The 22,745-nt window shown below is 41.9% G+C and overlaps 1 long non-coding RNA gene across 1 annotated transcript in view; it reads left to right on the top strand.

The window, feature by feature from the left end:
* Positions 1–22,745, top strand: part of LOC308638652 — a 67,069-nt gene that overhangs the window by 43,326 nt on the left and 998 nt on the right. The gene's annotated exons all lie outside the window — the stretch shown is intronic.

Raw genomic sequence — 22,745 nt, 5'->3', positions numbered from 1 at the left:
CCTCTGCCACACTCTTCTGCCATGATGTTCTGCCTCACCTCAAGCCCGGAGAAATGGAGCCTGTTGTCTATGGATTGAGATGTCTGAAACTGCCCCTAAATAAACCTTTCCTCCTCTACAATTATTCAGGTCATATCTTTTAGTCACAGTGGTGAAAAAACTGACTAAAACAGAAATCCAACCCGCTTCTATCCCCTTTCCCCTCCTACTTTCTATCAATCACTATTCTGGTCTCTTCTATGTTGAAACAAAAATTTTTTTTTGCTTCAACATACAAGAGAATACACATGGTATTTGTTTTTCTGTTTCTGGATTATTTGTTTAACATAATGTCCTCCAGTTTCACCCATTTTGCTGCAAATAATGGGATATCATTGTTTTTATGGCTGAATAATATTTCACTAAGTAAACATACCACAGTTTCTTTATCCACTAACCCACCAATGGTTGTCTGGCTTGATTCCACAGCTTTGCAATTGAGAAATAGTGCTTCAATGAACACATGTGTTCAGGTGTCTCTTGGATATGCTGATAATACTTCCTTTGATTATATACACAGGAGTGGGATAGTTGGACCATTAGGTAGATCTAGTTTTAGTTTTTTAAGGCTCCTCCACACTATTCTCTATAATGGCTGTACTAATTTACACTCCTACTAACAATGTCTAAGAGTTCTCTTTTCTCACCAGGTGTGATGATACATATCTGTGATCCCAGAAATTTAGGAGTTTGAGGCAGGAAGATCACACATTTTTTTTTTTTTTTTTTTTTAGAGAGAGAGAGAGAGAGAGAGAGAGAGAGAGAGAGAGAGAGAGAGAGAATTTTTAATATTTATTTTTTACTTCTCGGCGGACACAACATATTTTTTTGTTGGTATGTGGTGCTGAGGATCGAACCTGGGCCGCACGCATGCCAGGCGAGCGCGCTACCGCTTGAGCCACATCCCCAGCCCGGAAGATCACACATTTGAGGTTAGACTGAGCAACTTAGCAAGACCCTGTCTCAAGTGAAAAATAAAAGGGCCTGGGGTTATGGCTCAGTAATAGAGTATTTGCATAGCATGTGTGAGGCACTGGGTTCCATTCTCAGTGCCACACAAAAATATATAAAATAAAGGAATTAAGTCCATCTACAATTAAAAATATTTTTTTAAAAATACAGTGCTGGGGATGTAGGTTAGTGGTAGAGCACCCCCGAGTTCCATCCCAAGCACCATCCCCCAAAAAAGTCCCTTTTCTGCACGTCCTCACCAGCATTTATTTTTGGCTTTTTTTTTTTTTTTTGACAATAGCCATTCTCCCTGGGGTGATGATGTCCTACTGTGGTTTTGATTTCTATTTCCCCTATGCCCAGTGGCAAAGAACTGTTTTCATATATTTTTTGGCCATTTGTATTTCATCTTTTGAGAAATGTCTGTCAGATCAGTTGCCTATTTAAATAATTGGATTGTTTGGTCTTTTGTTGAGTTTTTTTGAGTATCTTATAAATTGTAAACATTAATCTTTTGGCACATGAATAGTTTGCAAATATTTTCTTCCAATCTGCATCTCTTCATTCTGTTGAAAGTTTTTTCTTCTGTGCATAAGCTTCTTAGTTTTATATAATCCCATTTGTCCATTTCTGCTGTTGTTCAATGTGTTTTTGGAGTCCCGCAAAATATCATTGCCAATACTGATGATCTGAAGTGTTCCCCATGTTTTTTTTTTCTTATTTATTTTTTTGGTGTTTTGTTTTGTTTTTTGGAAGTGGGGATCAAACTTCTCTATGTCTTCTCAAAATTTCATATTACAGGTTTTACATTTGATTTTTGAGTGGATTTTTATATGGGATGAAAGATGAAGATGAAGTTTCATTTTTATATGTGAATATCCAGTTTTCTCAGCCCCATTTTTTGAAGAGGTTATGCTTTATTCATGGTATATTCTCCTTCGTTGAAAAGTAGTTGGCTATAGATGTGTGGATTTATTTCTGAGATTGCTTTCTCTTCCATTTATGTGTCACTTTTTATGCCAGCAAATCAGTAATCTGCTTTAATCACTACATCTTAGTATTCTTGTTAGGTTGTCAAAGAGCAGTAAAATGCATAGCAGGGTCACAAGTGTTCTTTAAATTACTTTAGGGTCTTTTTTTTTTTGGAGGGGGTACTAGGGATTGAACTCAGGGGCACTCAACCACTGAGCCACATCCCCAGCCCTACTTTGTATTTTATTTAGAGACAGGGTCTCACTGAGTTGCTTAGCACCTCACTTTTGCTGAGGCTGGCTTTGAACTTGCAATCCTTCTATCTCAGCCACCCAAGCAACTGGGATTACAGGCATGCACCACTGCGCCTGGCCTTTAGGGTCTTCTTTAAAACTACTTTCAAAGTAGACAAGAAAGCAAAGCATGGTAGTTAATTTGTAAAAAATAAACAGAAGTAAAGGAACTAATGGGAAAATACACCAAAAGAAAAGGATTAATGGGACTAACTCTTGATAAGGGTCCATTGATGTTGATGTGAAGCTAGGAATTATGGCTACAGGTGTCTCCATTTGTCTGGGAAGAAAGATTCCTTTAGTAGCGCACGTGCTCTACAATACCTTCTGACCAGCTACTGAACCCAGTGCCTACATATGAATAGGGGATTGACTTGTAGGTGAAACACCTCTAAATAGTATGGTCACCATGAAAGTTCCAGAGAGGACCAACTAAGGTCAAAAACTCCACCACCCAACGTGAAGAAGTTTAACATCTGATTGTCACAGAGTACAGCAGGTGGTCTCTAGTTCTCCAGATAAACATCAAACACTCATAAATTTAGAGACAGAGTTGTCTCCTTTGTCATTCTCAGCTCCGAGACAGCACACTCTCTCTCTTGAGGGTGCTTTCTACTTAAGCCTCACTTTGTTTTTTACTTTACTTTCACTTATAACTAAGTTCCCTTGCATGACTTTTTGTGTCTGACTTTAAATATTCTTTCATTGGAACACATGGACCAAGGTTTGGAGTTTCAGCTTCCTACTTTCTTCTGGCAGTCTAGCCTGAGATTATGTTTTGTGATTGTCTGGTTTAGGCATTTGGCATACGTTACCTCTTGAACTCTCACATCACATAAGATAAGAGCTTGCACCAAATAAAGTTTAATTTTTTTTTGTAGTTGGTACAGTGTCAGAAGTAATTATTTTGATGGCATCATCCTTTTTCAATTGGTTCTTTGTAGTTACACATGAGGGCAGAGTCCATTTTGATATATTCAACAGATAAATGGACATCTTCTTTTTGATCCTTCTCATGAGTCAGAGTCACCCCAGACTTTATAAAAGAGAAAAAATATCAGAGTAAGGGTGAAAGGCGAGTGACTCACCCAAGACAGAGATTCAACCAAGAGATTTTATTGGGGGGGCTGCCCGAAGGGGAAGAAAAGGAGAGGCAGAGAGCAGAGAGAGGAGAGGAAGAGAGCAGAGAGAAGGAGAGCAGAGAGAGGAGAGAAAGAAGAGGAAGAGGGCAGAGAGCAGAAAGCTGAGATTGCAAGTTTTGGCTTAAGAAGGGTTGCGTAGGCGACGTGGCAGGTGCTGATTGGCAGGGTGACTCAAAAATGGCGAGTGGACATTGTGTGCTGTGAGGATTGGTCAAGAAAACCTTTGAATTTGGCGCTCTTCGGCTTGGCGCCCTTCAGAGAGGTTGGGGAGGGGTAAGGGATTCCGTGATGTTCTCGCGAGATGGAAACTTAACTTCAGCGGGGAGTTTCCCACACACCCAACAAATGGAATTCTGGGAAGATGGCGGAGTAGTTGAGGTGGCTTTCCCAGCTGCTCCTGAAGTGAGACCAAGATAGCAGAAATATAGCTTCTCTGTGAGGTGGGTGAAAGAGGGATTTCACTGGGATTTAGTACTGGACACTCAGAGCAGCTTGGGGACTCAGAAAGTTGGAGACAATAAAACAAAGAAGGTGGTCCACTGTTGCTGGGGGCTGCCGGAGCCAACCCTATGCAGGCGAGGGTGGTGGGGGTTGGGGGGGCAGCTAGAGAAAACCACATTTCAGGCGTCAGTGGCACCCTCGGGGGTCTCTGTGGAGAAATTTGAGACCCAAAATGCTGCCTGCAGCTGGGGATAGAGCTCAGTTGGTAGAGTGCTTGCCTAGCATGCACAGGGCCCTGGGTTCAAGCCCCAGCACCACCAAAAACAAACAAACAAACCACTGCCTGAACTTATCTGAACCAAGAGGCAGCAAACTGTGAGGGTCCTTGACAAGCATGCTCACAAGCATGCTGCCTCCTGACTGGTGGGGAGAGCTGAGGTGGGACCATCTTGGGACAATTGTGCCTACTGTGCTATCGGGAGATCAGAAAACAAAGCAAAACACCCTCCCCCGCCAGCCACAGTATCCTGGCAGCTGCCTAGTAAGGGACCTAAGTGTTGACTAGCATAACGTGAGAGATACTATGTGTGTGTGTGGGGGGGTGGGGGTGGACTGTCCCTAGGGTGAATTGAGTTGGAAAGGCCAAGGGTAACTTGGCAGCTTACATGACCAGCCGAGGAGGTTTGGGACTCAGAGTGGGCAAGGGTAATACACTCAGGCACTACCTCTGGGAAAGCTGAATTCCTGGGTGGGATTGGCCAGTGTGGGATTGGCCCCATGTCCCACAAAAGGACTTCTCTGAGAACCAAACCCATAGAAGTGATTGGCCAAAGTCTGCCCTATGGGCAGATTAACCTTATCTCTCCAAAGAAGGCAGCTTTCAACCTAGCCTGACTATACCTGAGGCCCAAACAGATCTCAGTGCCACCTGTCAGATGTCCCTTCACAGAATGTGCTGCAGAACCTGTAGCCTGGGAGTGCTTGGATCAGGTACAAAGGGTAAAAATGCAAGACAACTGTGCATCTTGACCCATCCCACCTCATAATGGCAAGAAGGGAAACTGAGTCTTATATCAAATAGATTCAATCTTAGGCCACTCTAATTGGTAACTCAGAGAGCCGCACAATAACAGGAAGGGGTTAATATCCCCCACCTCTTTTTCTATCAGTACTTTACTCAAGAATAATTTATAGCAAAGACTACTGGACACAGATAGTGACCACGCATTCTGGTCAAATATTTTGACCACTTCAGTGGAGAAGGTCCCTTTATTGTACACCAAGATATTGTACTTTTTTCCTTCTCTTTTTATTTTATTTATTTATTTATTTTTTGCACCAGGAATTGAACTCAGGGACACTCAACCACTGAGCCACATCCCCAGCCCTATTTTGTATTTTATTTAGATACAGGGTCTCACTGAGTTGCTTAGCACCCCACTTTTGCTAAGCCTGGCTTTGAACTGGTGATCCTCCTGCCTCAGCCTCCCAAGCTGCTAGGATTACAGCATGTGCCACCATGACCAGCTTATTTTTATTTTTTAAATACATATGTATCTTTTAATTAATTTTTTCTTATTCCTTCTGTGTGTGTGTGTGTGTGTGTGTGTGTGTGTGTGTGTGTAAGTGTGAGTATGTGTGAGATCATGTGAATTCTGGCTGTCCCAATTTCTTCAGGGAAGTGTGTCTTTTTTTTTTCTCATATTCAGCATTTTTAAAAAACATAATTACATTTTTCTAGCACAGTCTTATGAGGGTTTGGGTTCATTGAAATCTTAGTTTATCTTAGTATATCTTAGTTTGATTTTGTATTATTTTCATGTGTTTATTTCTCTTTCAGTCTTATCTTCTGCTATTGACCTAATTCTGCTGTTCTCCCTCTCTCTCAATACTGTTCTTCTATTTTTCCCTCCTTCTGTATAAACATTGCCTGCTACTGTTCTTCTGCATTCTCTGTTCACTTTGTGAAACTATAAATTCTTTCATAACTTCCTAACACATTTCCTTTTCCCCCATTAATTGTATTTTAACCATCATTCAGAACTAAATGGTTTATATGATCCTTGCTCCCACCATTAATACAAATCATTGCCACTGTGTATAATATAGCTGACACTAGTTATTTGCTTTAAAGCCAGACCTAGTTCATAGTTACTGTTTTTACTGCGCACAATTGCTAAACCCACTATTCCTATTTATTGGTGACAATTAATGTTGAATACATTAATTAATTAATTACTCATAGCAGGGGGGCTGGGGTTGTGGGTCAATGGTGGAATGCTTGCCTGGCACCTGTGAGGCACTGGGTTCCATCATCAGCACTGCATTTAAAAAAATAAATAAATAAAATGAAGGTATTGTGTCCATTTGCAACTAAAAAAAATATTGAAAAGTCCTAGGATCTGGGTATTTACTCTAAACACTGTTTACTCTTTGTTGTTTGCAACAGTTTTTACTATTGTTCACTTTGCCCCCATTCTTTGAGGTACTGGGAACCTACAGGGACACTAAAAGGTCACAGGTTAGAGATTTTGCTGCAGAACTTTAACATTCCCTCACATTATTCCAACTCAAAGAAGGGAGGAGCCAAAAAGCCCCCAACCATCAAGAAGGACCTAAGGAGGACCAACCAGATAGGAAACTTAGGCCCTACCCATTCACATCTACTCATACTTCAAAAACAGAAGTCCCAGGACAAATAATCAATATACAAAAAGACATGTACAAAAAATAGGTAAAGGAATACACTTCACTTGATGTGCAGGACCAAGACCTCTGAAAACATGAGATAACAGGCAAATGTCTTCTCCAAATTCACAATCCCCCAAGGAAGGAACCCACTGATAATAAGGTAGTTGAAAACCCAGAGAAAGATTATGAAACATTGATTATCAAAATGTTTAATGAACTAAAAGAAGATCTAAGGAAAGGAATTAGGAGCAATTACAGGAGATGAAAGACCATCTTAATGAATAAGTAGAAATAGTGGAAAGAAATCAAGCAGAACTCCTAGAAATGAAAGATAAGATCAATCAAATTGCAAACCCCCTTGAAGGCATCAATAATAGACTAGATGGTGTAGAAAACAGAACCTCAGCCCTTGAAGACAGAACTTCAGACATTGAAGACAGGCTATATGATCTCAAATATGCAGAAGGCCAGTAGAAGGAAAGAAATTATAGAACATGATCAGAATATATAATAACTCTAGGTCAACTTGAAAAGACCAAACCTGAGACTCATTCGGATAGAATAGAACATGGTGATATGAACTAACAGCTTTATAAAGAACATTTTCAACAAGAGTTATGGAAAACTTCTCCCACAGCAGAAACAAGATGGATATCCACATGCAGGAGCCTTATAGGACCCCCAAATAGACCCAGCCAAATGAGAACCTCACCAAGATATATCATAATCAAATGCCTAATATAGCAAACAAGGAAAGAATATTAAAAGCCAGAAGAGAGAAACAAAAGTTCACATTTAGAGACAAACCAATAAGGTTTTCTTCTGTTTTCTCTGCTCAGACCCTAAAATCAATGAGGGCCTGGAGTGCTACATTCCAAATCCTAAAGGAACACAACTGTCAGCCAACGTTACTAAACCCAGCAAAATAGTTTCAAATTTGGTGGGGAAATAAAAATATTCCATGACAAGAATAAACTGAAGGGGCTTCAATTGTTGCTCAGTGGTAGAGCACTTGCCTAGCATGTGTGGGGCACTGGATTTGATCCTCAGCACCACAAAAATAAATAAAGGTATTGTGTCCATCTACAACTAAAAAATGCTTTAAAAAGAATCAACTAAAAGAATCTATGAGTACCAAACCAGAACTACAAAGAATACTGAAAGTAACTAAAAACCAATTCCCAAAGTTCACAGAGGAAGTTCAATAGAAAATGAGAGAATCCAAACAGGATAAAATATAGCAAAGAACAAAATGACAGGAAACCACAAACGCATACTAATGCTGAATGTTAATAGTCTCAACTCCCCAATTAAAAGACACAGATTAACAGAATGGGTCAAAAAATAAGATCTCCCTATATGCTATTCATCAGAGACCCATCTTATAGGCAAAGACAACCCACAGGCTGAAAGTAAAAGGATGGCAAAAAAAAAAAAATATTCCAGGCATGTTTTCCAAGAAAACAAGCAGGAGTATCTATTCTCCTGTCTGACAAAGTAGATTTAAGCAAAATTTAGAAGAGACAAAGAAGGCCATTTCATCCTAGCAGAGGTAACAACCCAACAAGAATAGATAACCATCGTAAGCATTTATGCTCCAAATATTGATGCACCCAATTACAAGGAAAATAATACTCCATGACGTTAAATTACACATAGATCTAAACATGATAATACTGGGGGTTTCAATACAGCCTTATCACCAACAGGTCATAAAAACAAAAAAATCAACAACAATATCTCCAACCTAAATTAAATGGGCCTAAGGGACAACAATATATTAAATGGTCCTAAGGGACATCTACAGAATATTCCACCCCAAAACAGCTAAATTTACCTTTTTTTCCCAAAATAGACCCTCCTCTAGGTCACAGAGCAAATCTTAGCACATAAAAAATTGATTTAATCCCATGTATCCTATCAGATCATAATGGAATGAAACTAGAAAAGTAATAGAAACCACATAAACACATGGAGATTGAACAGTACTCTTTTGAATGCAGAATGGATCAAACAAGAAATGAGAAGAATCAAGACTCTTCTACTTAGGTCATGAAAATCATATCTGAAATAGTTTATTTTCTAATAAAAAAATAAGAACTTCACAGTGTGGAAGAGACTCATTTAATCTGTGAACCTGAGCATCAGAAAAACTTCACTTGGGAAGAGAATAACAAATAAATTCCAGAGCATTGTTTCATCTGATTTTATACTCAAATGCTGAAAAGATGGCTTGCTGAGAAAAATCAAAATTTCAAGGTTCATTCATCACCGAAAAAGGAAAATTGTGCTCACCACTGTTTATGCATGCTCCATTTATAAAGTTCCCAAGCCCTGCAGACCATGCTTTCAGTTGGTGATATTTGTGAAACATAGTCAAAATTCTTGGAAGTAATGGGCTTAGAGAAGAGAGAAAGAGAAAGGGAGATTGGGCATTTTTTTTTGTTGTTGTTGTTGCTATTACAGCATCACTTGGTTCAAGATCAACATTATGGCCAAAAATGCAAAAAAGGCTTAATCTTTTTAGAGTGTCTTGTCACTGCCCAGCATTGGAGTGGAAAACTCCATTATAGTAGCTCACACCCCCCTGTCCCCCACCAAGATCCCAGCCTGGTGGAAGTCCTGTGCTGAAGGCACCAGCCCATCACCTTTTCATGGTGAGGTATGAGTGCTGATCCCAGAATACCCAGGTGCTTCCATTGCCACAGGGATATTTAACTTGGCTGCAATGAACAAAGACCACAGTTGCTCTGATTTTGGGAAAACCAGGAAAAGACCTTTCCAAATTTTCAAAAATGTTAATGTTCCCAGTTGCTGGGTGTAGCAGACACTCAGGGCTCTTTACCTACAGCCCCCTCGTCTCCTTTACCAATTACAAATGTTCATCTTACTGGTGTTCCTGCTTCTTCTTTTATCATACACTCTGTGTGTGTGTAGACCATATATATATGAATGTGTGTGTGTGTGTGTATACACACATATACATATATATGAATATATGTATATGTGTATATAGTCACAGTTATATATATGTATTACGTATTACATTCCACCCTCAGTATCTGTGAGTTCCCTATCTAACAAAACACTGATTAAAAATAATCAGATTGCTGGGCACAGTGGTGCAATCCTGTAATCCTAGCAGCTTGGGAGGCTGAGACTGGAGGTTTGTGAGTTCCAAGCCAGTCTCAGTAACTTAGCAAGGCCCTAAGAAACTTAGTGAGACCCTATATCTAAGTAAAAATAAAAAGAGCTGGGGATGGGGCTCAGCAATTAAGTGCTCCTGGGTTCAGTCCCTGGTACCAATTTTTAAAAAATCAGAAAAAAAGGGCTGGGACTGTGGCTCAGTGGTAGAGTGCTTGCCTGGCACATGTGAGGTGCTGGGTTCGATCCTCAGCACACATAAAAATAAATAAAATAAAGATATTATGTTCAAATACAACTAAAAAAAATTTAAAAATCCGAAAAAAAGGTTGCACCCATATTGAACCTTTGTCATCATTTCCTAAATAATGAAACATAATAGCCATTTACACAGCATTATGTTGTATTAGGTACTCTAAGTCATCTAGAAGTCATTTAAAGTTTACCGGAGGAAGTGCATAGTTTCTATGCAAATGGTACACCATTTTATAAAGGGACTTGAGCATCCTCACATTTTGGTATTTGCAGGGAGGAGGAGGAGGGAGCATCCTGGCTCTAGTCCCCCAAGAATACACAGGGATAACTGTGTGTTTGTTTTAAATTGATACATAATATTTGTACCTATTTATGGGGATAAAATGTGATCTTTCAATACATGTCTATATTGTGTCATGATTAAGATATGTTATCTGCATATCTATCACCTTGAACATTTATTATTCCTTTGGGGTGAGAACATTAAAAATTCTCTTTCAGCTGGGTGTGGTGGTGCATGCCTATAATCCCAGCAACTTGGAAGGCTGAGGCAGGAGGATCATGAGTTCAAAGCCAGCCTCAGCAAAATTGAAGTGCTAAGCGACTCAGTGAGACCCTGTCTCTAAATAAAATACAAAATAAGGCTGGGGATGTGGCTCAGTGGTTGAGAGCCCCTGAGTTCAATCCCTGCTACTAAAAAAAAAATCTTTCAGCTATTTTGATATATAGGACATTAGTGTTTAGTATATGTGCTCACTTCCTTCTTCCAGGACCATCTTTGGGTTACTAGAACCCCTTGTCTATGTCCCTTGACATGGCCATAGACAATGACTGTAGGGCTGGGTATAAAAGCCTCTATAATCCAGCTTCCTCAGTGGATGGGTGGGGGTAGGCATCCAGAGTATATCTCACTTTCCAGAAATAGCTGTCTGACTTGGCTTCCCTCCTTCCTTTTTCCTGCTTCCTTATTCCTTACAGGTTTCTCCACTCTAAACCCTTTACAGCTGCATCTTCCCCTAGAATCTGCTTCTTGGGAACCTGGCCTGAGATAGTTGAACTACTTAGCAAATGCATTTGAAACTTTGAGAATATTGATTGTGAAATTAGAAGAAGGATACACACACCTCATTTCTCAGTATTGCATAGGTCAAGAGATTATAACACACATTTATCTATAGATGTATCACACAAATATTAAGCATTTCTTTTTAGTGTTTGGATTTGGTGGTGTTCTTGCTTTCAAGGAAACAAAACTGAGTCATCTAATGTGCCTGCAGGATAGATTCAAGATGTATTTTTTTCCCCCTGACATTGCTATGATTTGAGTGTGTCCCACAACAGTTCTTGTGTTAGAGCCTGAATTCTTCCACATAGCAGTGTTGGGAGGTGGAGCCTAGTGGGATATATTTAGGTCACAGAGGCAGAACCTTCATGAATGGATTAATGCTTTTCTCCATGAAATATGTTAGCTATTGAGGGAATATAACCCCTTTTCTTCTCTGCCTTATTTCCCTTTCTGACTTTTGCCACCAAGACACATCTACCCCATCTTGGACTTCCAGCTTCCAGAACCATGAGCTGAATAAACTTCTTTCCTTTATATATTACCCCATCTTGGGCATTCTCTTATAGCACCAGAAAACTGATGAAGATAGATATTGAAAATCATGTTTGAAATTCTGCAAGGAAACCCTTTCTCACCAGCATTCTATTTTTGCCAGATTCCCCGCAGGTATTCTTGGAACTCAGGTTTGACTAAAGATTCTTTAGAGGTGAATTATCCCCTTTATCTTTTGAACATAAGTAAGCATCCATTGTACATCATTTCTCACAGTAGTCACCATTAAAAAAAAAGATAAGTCAACAGCCTTAATGTTAAAAGTGATGTCACCTGCCACTTTTGATCAAAGAGAGAGGACTTGGGGCATAGAAACAAATTGATAATATGTGAATAAAATAAAGATTCTATTCTTCTTGTAGGAAAAATGCAATTTTTGTCTAAAATTGCCCTAACCTTGTTTCACTTGAGTTATGATATTTAATTTGTTCGAACATTTCATGTAACAATAAAGGATGTGGATATTTTTTGTTAGGTTGGTTTTTCTTTAGGTTAATGGTTTAGAGGTTTCCCTTAATGATCTCCATGTTCATTTTCTTCTTAGCAAAGATTTAATCTCAGACTCAGACTGCCCTTTTTCTTAAGGTAGGAGTTGTTGAGGAGGTTACATTACATTTTGGCTTCACCGTGGAGTTTGGTTTCATCAGACGGTGCTAATCAACAGTCTTCTTTGATTGTTATGGATCCTAAGGGAGAGAAAATGAATCAATGAACCAGGGTACATTTTCGCAGTATTTTCTCCCTCTCTCCAACATCCGTGGTTCCTCCTTTCTTCCCCTTATTCTTTCACTCCCTTTATATGACTTTATTTTCCTTCTTTTCCAAATAATTTTTCTTGTCTACTTTTTCTCTTTTTCACTCTTTCTCTTGTGGTAACGGAAATGTACTATTCCAAAGTAATTGCCGTCAGCTGCTGCTTATCTTTTTAACATAAACATTGTCAAAGATCAAAGCAAAAGGACCCTCACAGTTGAAAGTGAAGTGGAAATCCAGTGGAAAAGAAGCAGCAGTATAGAGGGCAGGAATGTTTTTTTTTATTATTTATTTTTTAGGTGTAGATGGACACAACACAATGCCTTTATTTTTATGTGGTGCTGAGGATCAAACCCGGGTTCTGCCCTTTCGAGGAGAGTGCTCTACTGCTGAGCCACAATCCTAGTCCCAGGAATGGTTCTTTACCCAGGAAGGGTTATTTACAAGATGGGATTTTGAAAGGGTGAGGTGTATAGACATCTGATGTCAAAGAGAATACATACACAGTGTATTAGATGACAGTTCACATTCAGAAATGACTTGCAAGAATAAGAAGATGCCATTTTGAGAAATGTTTGAGTTGAGTCACTATTGATCTTAACTAGTCTTTAGTGATCTCAGTTTGCATTTCTGTGAATTGGGAGCAATGATATTAATATCTTTCCTTAGGTTGGAGGTAGTATAGAGGTGACTGGACCATTGGCAGGTGACATGGTAAGCAGACCGGGGTCCTGAGCCAGGAATCAGGAGTTGGGGCTTAGACTCTACTCTGCTGTTCTCTAGGTTTGTAATGCTCAATGTGTAAATGACTTTGGAAGATCTCAGTTTCCTCATCTGTGAAATGAGACAGTTGGGTTTCTCAAAATGGGATGCATTTCCTCCATTCAAATATATCCAAATACAGTTTTGCCCCTCCAAATTTTTGACTAAATGTTTATAAAAAGCAAGACCCAGCTAGGGTATGGAAAAAAGCAGTTGCTTAGGAATATCCTGGGATGAATGGATGGATGGCTGCTCTCAGTTAAGGCCTTCAAGTGTGGTTGAGCAGACCATGCCATATGCAGATTCAAGGGAGAAGAGAGACACTTCTCATGAAGATGATAATGGGAATCAGTGTCCTTGGAGTTGTGCAATATGGTGGCCTGCTCCCAGTGAACAAGCATTCAATGACCTGAAATTGCCTAGAAAAATGTGAGGCTTGGGTTGTGGCTTAGTGGTAGAGCGCTTGTCTAGCACATGTGAGGCACTGGTTTCTATCCCCAATACCACATTAAAAAAAAAAAACAAAAAACAAAAAACAACTAAACAAAATAAAAAATATATATATTTTTTTAAAAATGTGAGGCTCTTGGGAGATGTGACATCCCCTATATCCCTCCATCACTTCATTTTCTGGGAGTTACAAAACAAACCTTGTGTTCTCCTGTCTCTCTCACCCCGTGGGAACAGGGTAATGCTTTCTAGGTTGGCAGCAGCCACAGAGCTCTGGACCTGCAGAGAGATCCTAAAGGGCATGTGGGTCAGCAGATACCTTCCAGTGACATGGCTGGAGATTTTATTAATTAGAAGCTGTTTTGGAAGTTAAAAAAGCCCCCAAATCTCTCACTTTCTAACCAGAGAAAAAACATACCCAAGTGTTTTTTGTTTTGTTTTTGCCAATTGCAGCTAGAAGAAAACACAGTTTTCTTAGGATACTCAGAATTACTTTTAAAATCTTGGTAAATGCACCTCCTGCAGTTATTTTGTGTGTCCTTACTGGTACTCCTGTGACCCACTCATCAGGTAACCCTGTAAGAGCATCTCTGGGCGGAAGACTTTGGGCTGAGGCTGCTTAATCAGTTTATAAATTCATAGCACCCCCTGGTGGACATCACCGCTCTAACTGACTGGAATTCTTGGACTTGACAGAATTGGAAATAACATTTCCAGCCAAGATACTAGCCACCCCCATGCCACTACTGTGATCCCCACCCCACCCCTGCTCTCAAACACAGCTTCTTCATTTCCTCTGCATTTTTATATCATTTGGTGCTTGTTTCTAAGTCCCTGTGAAACTATCAGAGAACAAAGAGTGAGGGTCACCAGTCCGGATCCAGTTTAGGAGTTTTGATTTTAGGACTTCCTTGGCCTCAGTACATACACTGTGATTGTCCCACCCTTTGTTCTTCTGTGTGTTGAATGAGAAGGGTAGCTGATTCACAAGGCTCCTCGTGACAGAATGATGTAGTGTGATCAAGCTTTGGCTTTGGACTCAGGCATGCTTAGAATTTGAGGCAAATTGTTTTGCCTCCATGAACTTTAGCTTTCCATCTGTAAAATGGAGATTTTACAGATGGAGGTATGTCAAGGCTCAAATAGAATTACTATACAAAGCCCAGGCTGGTATATTATTTATCATGCTCAGTTTGTGGCAGGGGCTACTTTTATTAATACTGCTATGATCTTCCAATGCTCTGGTTCGTGAGATGCCTGTTGAAGAGAGTACATGAATTCCTAAATGATAATAGGAATGGTAGCCTGGATATGGCCTTGGGACTTATTTTGCATTTGGAAAGAATCTCAAATGATTCATTTATCTCTTGGGTTTTTTTTAGTGGGTAATGATTTGCCCCAAGTCAGGACCACTGGAACCTGGGGCCATCTTCAGCCATGTGGATATCATCCCATCCCATCTGTGATTTGGGATAGCAAACAGAATCAATGGTGTGGAAAATTATATCTGCCTAAGTGGTCCAGCAGAACAGGGGGAAAGGAGGGCTGGGTGGCCAGTGATGTTCTCTGACTTTTTGTAGCTGTAATTCTACTTCCTGTTCTTGAGAAGTGCCAGGCCCTTCCTATCCGTGTACTTAGCTTCTCTCTCTCTCTCTCTTTTTCTGTTTATGTGTCCTTTCCCCCTCCTCTCTCTCTTTTCTTCTTTCCTTTTTGCTCACACCTATAGCACTTATTGTGTGCCCACCAAAATGATTTACAGGGATGAGCTCATTCTGTCTTCCCAATCACCTGGTATCACTATGCCCCTTTCACAGATGGGGACAACAGGGTTACCCTGGGTCTCAGCATCCCCTGGAAGGCAGACCTCAGGAAGCTCCAAGTCAAGGCTCTGGCTGCTTTCTCAGTACTGATATTTGGTACTAGGAAGGCAGACTGAGACCCAGGTGTGTATTTCACATTTAATACTTACCCACCAGGTTACATTAGGAGACAATTCCCCATGGGCCTCTCTCATTTCAGCACTTCTTACAAGCAAAGGCATGTTTGTGCATACTAGCCTCCCTTGGGAGACAGGTAGTGTCTCCCACTGGAACAAAAAGCAGGTGTGCTTACTTCCACTTGTGAAATATTAGAGTTCATGAGGCCATCTTGCTCTCCTATAACACAGCTCACTGCATATACAAGTATTATCTAGCCCTCTTCAGTCCTGTAGGGATTGGGGCTCAGGGAACTGGTGCAAAATTGCTGATCATCCAGCTACTGCTGTTGCTGTGAATAATAAAATCCTCTGTCTCTGACCCTTCTGCTAGCATCCATGAAACTGTCAGGTGAATACACAAATTGGATTGCCTCAGCCCATTCACACTTCTTCTCAGGTTCAAGGTTCATGACTTACAGGAGGCAGAAGTTTACATATTAAAGACGAATCAGCCATCGCCCCCAACTCTTTGCTCAAAGACTAGTGAAGCCAAGTGCAGTGGCACAAGCCTGTAATCCCAGTGGCTTGAGAGGCTGAGGCAGGAGTATTGTGAGTTCCAAGCCAGCCTCAGCAAATTAGTAAGACCCTCAGCAACTCAGTGAGACCCGGTCTCTAAATAAAATACAAAAAAAATTGATCTGGGAATATGGCTCAGTGGTTAAGCGCTCCTGGGTTCAATCCCTGGTTAAAAAAAAAAAGTGGAAATGAAGGGCAAGAAAACACAGGAGAGAATGATATAAGCAATTAAAAGATAATTGTATACCAGCAGATAAGGAAAAGGCAGAGTTTAAGTGTGCCTTGCAGGGGAAATAGGATTTTGATGGACTAGGAGGTTGGGTAAGAAAGTCCCAGACAGAGGGAACAGAATAAGTAAAGGCACAGAGGCTGAAGGCCAAGGGTGGATTCAGGCGACAGTGATAATCCATGAGCATGGGAGCCACGAATGCTGACCAGATGTGCAGGACAGCTCCTCCTGCCCCTCCAGAGTCACTCTTCACCCTCCTATCCTGGCTCACTAACCTGGTTCCTTCTCTCTGGCTGGGTTGGCCCAGTGGTGGGGAACTACCTGGGCACTGGAGGTGGAAGGAAAGTGAGGACAGGCTATGGAGCCCCTTGGCTCCCTGCTTTTGAGTTTGCCTCTGGCTGCCTGTATCCTTTGGCAGAAAGCCACTGTTCACTCAAGGGAGACTCTCTCCAGCTCTGTCCTTCTGCATTACTGTAAACATCCCCCATCTTTTCAGGGGGTGGTAACATCTTCATTGCAACTAGCCAGGTGACCACACTCTCCTCTGTTTTTCCCCCACCCACCCCTTTATTTATGATTGTCTCTATGAAAACAAACACATCCTGATGGTGAGCCAGCTTTCCTTACTGGGATTCAACTGGTACAATGGTTGAGGGGATGAGTTGGAGAGGATGTTAGGTCAGACCTTAGAGGAAATGTCTTTAGGCCTGTCTGAGGAATGGCCTCCTCATGTTACCCAATTAACCTCCATTAATATCCATCTCAGGTGTCTCCTTGCCTGGGAAGACTCCCATGATACCTTTCCTCCCATACCATGGATGGATTGTATTTTTATTTATTTATTTTTTTTTTGAGAGAGAGAGAGAGAGAGAGAGAGGGAGGGAAGAGAGAGAGAGAGAGAGAGAGAGAGAGAGAGAGAGAGAGAGAGAGAGAATTATTTATTATTTATTTTTTAGTATTCGGTGGACACAGCATCTTTGTTGGTATGTGGTGCTGAGGATCGAACCCGGGCCGCACGCATGCCAGGCGAGCGCACTACCGCTTGAGTCACATCCCCAGCCCTGGACTGTATTTTTAATTCCCTCTTCCTTCTCTGTGTCTCTCTCTCCCCTGTGATTGTAGATTTCTGGTCAATTTCCATATCTTACACTTAACAGCAATAAATACCAATTAGATGAATAGATAAGTGGATGGATGGATATGGATTGATAGTACTTGGGGAGGTGGATGAATTTGAGTGGACACACTGTAGCACTATGGCAGTTCCTGCCCTCCTGCACCTTCTAACAACCCAGGCGGGAAGATATGGCTTGGACCTGTGAAGTCTCTAACCTCTAAGTCCTCGTCTGCTGTGGTGTCCCATGTTCCTCGATGGTGGGTGGCACAGGATATCAGGCAGGAGGTAGCCCCCTCTGCTCTGGGCAGAGTGGGGGAATCAGGCAGGACTGCCTGGCAGAAGTGGGGCTGGATGGGAAGAGTTAGATGGATTGAGAAGAAAAGGGAACACATCTGAGAGTCCAGATGGACCCAGGTAAGACAGGAACAAGAAGACCAAGAATTAAAAGTAAAGATGTTAAGATTTTTGTCAGAAGAAGAGAGGAGGCCATTGAGGTAGGAAAAATGGCACCAGGAAGCTATTAAAAATGTTTCAGTGCAGTTTGTTACTTCAAACAAGACAAAGAAAAGCAGGAGTTAGCCAAGCTTTCTTCTCTAAGGCATCAGGAGAAATGAGTGAGGGAGGAGCCCAGAGTTCAGAATCAGGGCTGATTGGGCTTGGATGACCACCTTGCTGATTTTTAACTGTGTGACCTTGAGAAGGTTATGTCACCTCTCTGAAGTTTGATTTTTCTCTTCCTGAAGAGGGAACTTGTCATATTCACCTCCTGGGGCTGCTGTGACCAGATGACCCAGTGAAAGAAATGGGCCTGCCGTGGCATTTTGTGTTATGGTAAATGATCTGTTTGTATTCCTGTAACTACTGCCGCCTTTTCAAGTTGTGTTTTGTTTGAGGGAACGTGACATTTTGGAGTCCTGTGCATTGTCCCTGGTGGTACTGGCAGCTGTGATGGTGGTGGGTAACAGAAGGGCAGATGCAGCCACAGAGCTTTCTCTCTCTCTCTCTCTCTCTCTCTCTCTCTCTCTCTCTCTCTCTCTCTCTCTTTTCTGGCCTCAAAGAATGAGATAGTGAATTATTAATACCGCAATCTAGAGTCTGACACTGGGGCCTGGCGGGGGCTTGTTTTTACCGCCCAAAATAGTCTGGTATTTGCCTTTCCAGTGGGCAGGCAGCCAGGCCAATGAGTGAGTAAACTATCCAGCCCAACAAAGCAAAACTATTTTTACCCTGGGGAGCCCAAGAATGTATCACAGAGTCCCCAAGAGCCTGCCCCACCCAAGCCAGTCATCAGTCACCAATAGAGGCAAGTCTGCAGGCATCCAGGGGCCAGGAGGCCGGGGATCCCAGAAAGACCCAAATGCTGCTCTTCCTCCCTCTACCGGGAGCGAGGTACCAGAAACTCTCCCTCAGAGCACTTCTGAAATGGTCAGGAAAGAAGCAGTAAGGATTTTGTTTTGTCCTCAAATACAATAGGAATAAAAGCAATCTGGTTAATAGTAATCCCAACTTATTGAGATCCCACCATATACCAGACACCGTGTTGACTTTGTTCATGTCCCTTATCCCATAATGTTTCTATGAAAGACATCCCCCTCTTCCAGGTGTGGAAACCAAGGCTCAGAGAGGTGAAGTGACTTGCCTAGCATCACCCAGCTAGGAAATCATTATGTCCCCAAGCACATTGACTACAGAGCAGATCTCCTTGGTGCCTCCTCAGCTGCCTGTCCCTGCAGAGGGATGAGAGCAGGGAGGAGTAGAGGCAGCCACTTCAGACCTGGTCCTGCCCCTGATGCAAATCTCACCTCTCCTGCCTGCTTCAGAATCTTGCTAGGGAAGCATGGAGGCAGGGGAGAGATCAGAAGAGCTCTCGCAGCATGTCCAATATGCTCCAGGGTGATGGTGTCGCTACACATGAGTTTTGGAAAATAAGAGAGAGGTTGGGTGTCAGGAGTCTATAGAGCAGAGTCCTCTGTGAATGACTTCAGGAAAGGCATTTCCTCCTTCTCTCCCTCCCTCCCTTCCTCTGTACTCTCCTCTTGGTAGAATGTGGTGGAAAGGGCATGGTGTTGCTACTCATCCTTCCTTCCCTCCTCTTCTCCATTTGTCTAACTCTTGCCATCCTCTGTACTCCTCTCTAGCCCCACCTCCACCAGGCAGTCTTCCCTGACTTCTCCCCTGCTGAGAGCAGAGTGGGGTCTCTTGCATCTGACTTCCTGTTTCATCTTTACCCACTGTCTGTGAAGATGGGGTTCCTTGGTGGCATTGGGCTTTAGAGATGTTTCCTGTGTCTGTGCTGGGCCTTCCCAACTGAATCTTGTGCTTCTGTATACAACTTTATGTCACTCTCCTTCTCCCAAACCTTTAATGACTCTTTACTGCCCATAAGTTCCATCTATTCATCTATTCCCCCATTGACCCATCCATGTGTCTCTCCATCTACAAATCCATCTATCCACCCATCTGTGCATCCTCCCACCAACCAGCCAATCATCCATCTATCCTATATACTCACCTATTTTTCTGGTCACCTGTCCACCCCTCCACCCACTCATTCAACAAATACCAAGTGCAGCATTAGGGGTGTGGAGCTACATTAGACACCATGGAGTCTAGAGTTAAGTGGGGGAAGACAGATGAGAAAAGGAAGCAGGGCTGGGGGTGTAGTTGGGTGGTAGATCACTTGCCAACCACATGCAAAGCCCTGGGTTCAATCCCCAGCACTACACAAAATAAAAAATAAAGGGAAGCAATTACAAATCAGGATAGTGAATCCTGTGGAAGAGAAGGTACATAAATTGTGACAGCCATAGAAGCCTACATTCTCATCATGGCACCATCATTTCCCAGCTGTGAGAACTTGGTCCAGTCTCTTTTCTCCCCATGTCTCAGTTTTCTTATCAACAAACTGGGAATTATAATTACTCTCATCCCACAGGGTTGTAGTGAGGACTAAATGAGTAAAGCTCATGGCTCTTCCTTTTGTGACAGTTCCTTCCGGGCAGGGGCCATGTCTCCCTTGCTTCCTACAACATCCTTGGCCTTGGGAGCCTGAGTGGGGGGGCAGGATTACTGTTTGTGGAATGGCTGCTTCTTCATCTATGAATCACAGTCATCACATCCGTCACAGCCTATCATTGTCCAAAGGGTCCAGATCCTGAGCATTGGAATGAATGTTCAATCAACAAGCATGTTTTGTGCCACTATGACCCCAAATACACCCTGACTCAAACTTCACCTGAAGTGTTCCATTTCTCTTCCTCTAGTTTGCATCATTTATTTATCTATCTATTTACTTATTTATTTTTTGGTGGGGGTAGTTTCAGGAGTTCACCTTCCCTGACCCAGCCCCAAGCTTCATGTCACAAGCAGAGAAACTGAAGCCGAGAGCAAGAACCAGGATTGAAATAAATGTAGAGAAAAATGTAGAAAGCTGTAGAGAAAAAGGCACACTCATATATTGCTGTTGGCACTGTAAATTGGTGCAACCACTATGGAGAGCAGTATGGAGATTCCTTAAAAGACTTGGAATGGAAACACCATTTGACCCAGCTATCCCACTCCTTGGTCTAACTTAAAATCAGCATACTATAGTAACACAGCCACATTAATGTTCATAGAGGCTCAATTCACAATAGCTAAATTGTGCAACCACCCTAAATGACCTTCAATAGATGAATGGATAAAGAAACTGTGGTATATATACACAATGGAATATTGCTCAGCATTAAAAGAGAATAAAATTATGGCATTTGGAGGATGGAGTTGGAGAATATCATGCTAAGTGAAATAAGTGAAATAAGCCAATCCCAAAAAACCAAAGGCCAAATGTTCTCTCTGATAAATGGATGCTGATCCATTATTGCGGGATGGGGGTCATGGGGAAAATGGAGGAACTTTGATTGGGCAAAGAGGAGGGTGGGGAGAGGAGGGGGCATGGAGGTAGGAAAGATGGTGGAATGAGATGGACATCATTATCCTAGGTACATGTATGACTGCACATGTGGTGTGACTGTGTGTCATATACAACCAGAGAAATGAAGAGCTGTGCTCCATTTGTGTACAATAAATTCAAATGCATTCTGCTATCATGTACAAATAATAATAATAATAAATTTTAAAAAAAGAGAACCGGGATTGCTGGGGTTGTGTTTAATACTTGAATCCCAGTTCTGGTTCATCATTTGCTCTTTCTGGAAGATGATGGCAAAATCACCAGGGGCTTAGTTGTTTACATCCCTGTTTTCCCTACCAACTCCTTTTTTCCAAAGGACATTCACCCCACCTGGGGCCCAAACACACTGGGCCACAGCTCCCAGTATCTGGAAGGCTACCCACTGTGACTCAGGGAGTAAGCTTGAGGAAGCTGCATGCTGCGATTTTGGTTCATTTTTGGAATTACACCTTCTAAATGAAGGGAAGGAGAGTGACTTGTGGTCCTGAGCTATGGGAACAAAGAGGTCTGGGGACTCAGGACAGGGGAGTGAAGGAGAAAGTGAAGTTCTAGGAAGCCTCATTGCCATGTGTTCTAGGAATAAATAGGAAAATGTGTCCTAGACAGACCCTTTGTTCCATTTTCTTCTAGACTCACTCATGGGAAGTTTGTTTCATAGGCAATGAAATGGGGAGGCATACATTCCCAGAGGTCTAAGTTTCTAAATTTTGAGCCTACATATAAGGCCTTTTGAGTTGTATCTTCCATTCAAGATTTGCATAAACCTGGTCTGTCTGTCTCTCTTAAACTCTTGTTCCTTGATTTTTGTCTTAAGTGGAACATGAATTATTAAAAACAAAACCAAGCAAGGCACGGGTGGTGCATGCCTGTAATCCCTGTGGCTGGGGAGGCTGAGACAGGAGGATTGTAAATTCAAAGCCAGCTTCAGCAACACTGAGGTGCTAAGCAACTCAGTGAGACCCTGTTCCTAAATAAAATACAAAATAGGGCTGGAGATGTGGCTCAGTCAATGGTCGAGTGTCCCTGAGTTCAATCCCTGGTACCCTCTCCCACCACGCCCCCCACCCCCGCCAAAAAAACAAAAAAACCAAACAGCTGAGAACCTAGTTCTTGTGGCAGCACAGGCTTATATTTATTTAGAATAATATCCCTTTGAAACTCAATTTCCCCTGCTCCAGAGTGTTACAAGGGGAAGAAAAAGAAGTGGGGAAATGTAAAAATTTTCCAGTGTCTTGAAACTTGGAGAAGAACAGATTATACTTCTGAAATCATGGCCTGTGTTTGTCTGCCTCTGAGGCTCCCTGTTACCCATCAATGGGGGTCTCCTGCTTCCAAAACCATATAGCATTTTGCTGACAACAGCTGAATGGCTACCAGGCTGTGTTATTGGGTGCCCATTCCGCTGTGTGCAAAGGAATGGTAGCGTTGTCTCTTGAGTTGTC

This window comes from Spermophilus citellus (genome assembly GCF_964194105.1).
Source record: "Spermophilus citellus genome assembly, chromosome: 19".
Classification (NCBI taxonomy): domain Eukaryota; kingdom Metazoa; phylum Chordata; class Mammalia; order Rodentia; family Sciuridae; genus Spermophilus; species Spermophilus citellus.
This window is presented reverse-complemented; position numbering and strand designations above follow the sequence as displayed.